The sequence below is a fragment of the Microtus ochrogaster genome, chromosome 21 (genome assembly GCF_000317375.1).
Source record: "Microtus ochrogaster isolate Prairie Vole_2 chromosome 21, MicOch1.0, whole genome shotgun sequence".
In the NCBI taxonomy this organism is placed as follows: domain Eukaryota; kingdom Metazoa; phylum Chordata; class Mammalia; order Rodentia; family Cricetidae; genus Microtus; species Microtus ochrogaster.
In genome coordinates, this window is record NC_022022.1 from 14,784,128 (window position 1) to 14,788,696 (window position 4,569).

The window sequence follows — 4,569 nt, forward strand, 5'->3', positions numbered from 1 at the left end:
TTGTAGACCAGGCTGGTCTCGAACTCACAGAGATCCGCCTGCCTCTGCCTCCCAAGTGCTGGGATTAAAGGCGTGCGCCACCACCGCCCGGCTTGCTGCATGTTTTTCATCTTCTCTTTCCCCATTGAGTCTAGTGTATGTTGACTAACTAGTTTTGGAGTATAACCTGCTTTGCTGTGTGTTCAGCCTACCAGACATCACATTACTGAGGAACTGACTCTTCCTCTCCCAGAAACTATCAATTGACAATCATTTCTCAACTAGTGAGATTTCCTGCTCAGGGCCCACCCTATGCTAGGATTTTTTTCTGACTGGATCTTACACAGGTTTTGTGAATGCTGTCAGTTACCATGAGTTCATCTGAGCATCTTCTCTGTTGTGTCTGGAAAACCCTGTCTCCTTGTTGTCATTGACTACCCCAGAACATTTCTGATTTTTCTGCCCCCTCTTCCACAAACACCCCTGAGTCTTGGAGGAGGGAATATCTTGTATAATATTTTTATGTCTTGCTTTCTCTTGGTGTTTTTTTTTATGCAGATGTGTGGAGGGTATGACAATTACAGCTAAGATTATCACTATGACATTCAGGATGCTGATTTTCCAATATCCCAGTTAATATTTCTAGTGGTAATCCTTTATATTTATTCTGCATGCCCACCCCAGGCCCTGACAATCGCTGATCTAGTCTCCAATGATGTGGTTCTGTCTTGTCAAGAATGAAACAATGGAATCCTACAACTACTTAACATGTGAAACTAGCGTTTTTGTTCAACTAACAGTCTTTTTTGAAAGATGATGTATGGAGTTTGCTTATTTTTAGTATTGGATATAATTTCTAAAATGTCAGTATAAGAGTTTATGTGATCAAATGACTTCTTTAATCCACATAGCAGCATTTGTAGAACTTGCATACCATATTACAACACGTTGGGAATGTCTCAGAAATAGTCACAACATGGGTCAAACATTCCCAACATACTGAGCACAATTAATGACTAGTTGACAAGGTTCTGAACAAAGAAGAAGGTAATGAGTTCTGTTTCTTAGAATTTATGAAGAATCACATGGCATTAAAACATAAATAGTGTCTGAACAGTGTAAATTCTCCAATGTGTCTCTGCCTTACCTTCTGTCAGTAAATCAATAGCATAGTACACTGTTTAAGGAAGTTTATTCTCCTGCATGTGTTATATCCGTCTTTGAGTGTGGAAATGTATAGTCATTTTTAAGTAGTTGGTTTGGCTAGCAAGCGGGAGATAATCTGTTGCACCATGCCTGATGCGGATTTTTACATAGTATTATAAATTCTTAAAAAATAGGATTGAACGCACGCAAAGCACTAGTTTGTGCATTTCCCAGTCACAAGGTTGTCAGTCAGTGTGTCAGTAGGACAAAATCTCTAGTAAGTCTTTGAAACTGTTTCAGAAAAGCGGGGGGGGGCATGCCATGTGATGATGGACACATGATTTCCCTAGTCTTCATCATGCTGTCATCTCCAGCTGGAGGGAAGGAAGCAGAACTTAAATTTCAAAGAGGCTTGGCTGATTCAGACAGCATTAAGAAAGCCCTATGATATAGCCTGCTTCTAACTGTCCTCATCTCCCTTCATATGAGACTCCATTACTTGCCAGTAATTGATTTGTTGCAATTTCTGAATGTAGCCTGTGGTTTCCTTATCAGGATGAATAAGAAGAAGAAATTAAATTTCTGATTTTAGTTAAAAAATATGTATATAGGGGTGGTTATCCCAAATAATCAGTATTTTATTCGTGATATACTTCTGGCTACATGAGGAGAGAGACTGCCCTTCAGATGCCAGTGCTTATGGTATGAAAATCATTTTGAAATAGACTGTAGTGAGGTGGCACTGCCAAGGAGATGGTTAAAATACTTGCTATTGATGTAGTTTTAACTCAGGCTTTCGGATGTTTACAATGAGGTCATAAAAATTAACTTGTTCTCTAACTTGACTTTAAAGAGTTCAACCATAAACCCATTGACTGGCAAACTTAGACATCATTAAAAATAAGTAAGTGCAATTTATTATTCTCAAGGGTTATAACTCATGTGATCACCAATTGGATATTTCATCAAGAAAGAAAACCAGTGGAGACCTTGAACAGGTTAAGTCATTGCAAGTTACCAGCAAATAGCTGTTTTTATCTCTAAAATTTGAACTTCCCTCTGGTTCTACTTGATAATATATCCTATATCTAAATTTATATCATCTCTATCTATCTATCATCTATATCTATCATCTATCTATGTATCTATCTATGTATCTATCTATGTATCTATCTATGTATCTATGTATGTATGTATCTATGTATGTATGTATCTATCTATGTATCTATCTATGTATCTATCTATCTATCTATCTATCTATCTATCTATCTATCTATCTATCTAATCATCTATCTATCTACATAAATGTATGTATTTCAGAGACAGGACCTCAAGGGAGAGCACTGAGGACGAATGAAGAAATATATATGAGGCTCTCATCAGACAGTGTTGGTGTTCAGTAAGAAAGGAACATACTGGAGTCCCTCGATGTTTGTAGGCTCAGAGAAAAGGTCATCTGAGGTCACATGCAGACATACATACAGGCCATTGAGAGGCTTCCACTGAAGTCATTGCTATAGCACCTTGGTATCGAACTTCCCATAAACAGAATTGTGAGGAAAGAGATTTCTAGCACTAATATGCCTAGTTTGTTTCTGTTTTGTTTGTTTTGAAATCTGAGAAAACTGTCTCAGATTCCTGCATTCTTGTCTCAGGAGCTAAGCCAAGGTAGCAATTATTAAAGGGATAAAGCAGTATCTAAGTTTCATACCTGGGGCCTTTTTCCCCAGGTCCACCAAAGAGCAAGGAAAAAGCGTCCAGTCTCATTCAAAGTTTGTCGTTTCCTCCTGTGTTTCTTCCAATGCATCAGGATTGTAGACTGGGTTTAAAAGTCTAAGACCCAAGTTGTGAACTAAGATCTCTGTGATGTGTGCTCATTCTGCACCAAAGATACTGTTACAGTGCTAAAACAAACAAACAAAAAACCAGATATATGTTTCTTTGTGGTTAACAAACCAAATGTGAGTGTCCCAACATACTTCTGAGAAACGCTTTATTAGGCTAGCTCATCTACCTCTTTCAACCTACACCACATGACTAGCAGGCTAGTTATGCAAACTAAACCTTGCCACAAAGCATCATGATCCTTAACATTTATCTTGTTATGAATCCGAAAATCATGTGAGGAGACAGTGTGTTACAGAAAAAGAACATCTGGACTGAGAGTCAGAGAGCCTGGATATGTGAGCTGCCTGGAAGTTGATTTCATCCAGTTATTTAGATAGATTTCAGGCTAAGAAGTATGCACACTCTGTTAAAATAACTAAGCCGATTGGTTGCGACCAGCCATAATGTCTCCGCAGGGAAAATGGAACTGGAATAAAGTGGACCAGAAAACGGAGTGAGTTTCCCTTCCTTGTTCCATAGCAAGGTGACCTCAAACAGGCAGTGACTTGAAATTGGGTTTCTTTATGTAAGTTGAACTGGATATTCCCATAGTAGAACAGCCTCAAGCATTTGCATTCAAATAGGAGATCTCTGCTGCTTACCATCCTTGAGAACAATGTTGGATTTAAGGAAAGAAGGCTTTAGTCGTGATCTTTCTGCTTTGCTTATCCTCAGCATCAAGTGAGGAATGCAATGATGAGAAAATTATCACTATTTTTGGTGAGCCTTTTCATGAATTTTTTATTTTATACTATTTTATTTTCATTCTTTGAAAATTTTATACTTTCAGGTAATTAATTTTATGTTTCACATCCATCATTACCTTGTCTTATTCATTCCCCTTATCCGAATACAAACCTTATTACCCCCCAACAGACACCTTTTCTTTATTGAAATGTCCTTATCCTGACTTATTGAGTTTAAGTTGGTTTTTCTGGATGAGCATAGTGGGCGGTTGTTTACTGGAACATAGACAACTCATCAGTGGTGACATCAATAAAGGAAATTAGACCACTTTCCTCAGACAAAAAATTAGCTCTCAATAGTCACCCAGGGAGATGGAGCCTCCCTGCTACTTCAGTGGAAAAAATTCAAGACCCCAAATGTGTACATGTCTGCTCCAGGAAACTGCACCAAAGTCAGTTTGTGAGTACATCTGCCATGTCATCTTCAGAACACATTCTTCTCCAGCAGGCCTTCCCAACAACTGGCTTTTACTATCTCCTTGACCTCACTTTCATGATGTCTTCTGAGACATTGCTGGGGAGGGGAAGTGTCATTTCACTTATAGGTTAAGCACTCCATATTGTTTAATCTTTTTATTTGGACTGTTTTTGAGACACCAGTTTGAAGTCCCTTTCACAGTGAATAAGGGTTTTCCCCTTTCTTCACGTCCTTGCCAGCATTCATTGCCAATTGGTTTCACAATCTTAGTCATTTGAACTGTGGTAAGATGAAATCTCAAAGTAGATTTGATCTGCATTACTCTGACAATTACAGATGTTGAACACTTCCTAATACATTTTATAATTTATTCTCTATGAATTCTCTGTTCAG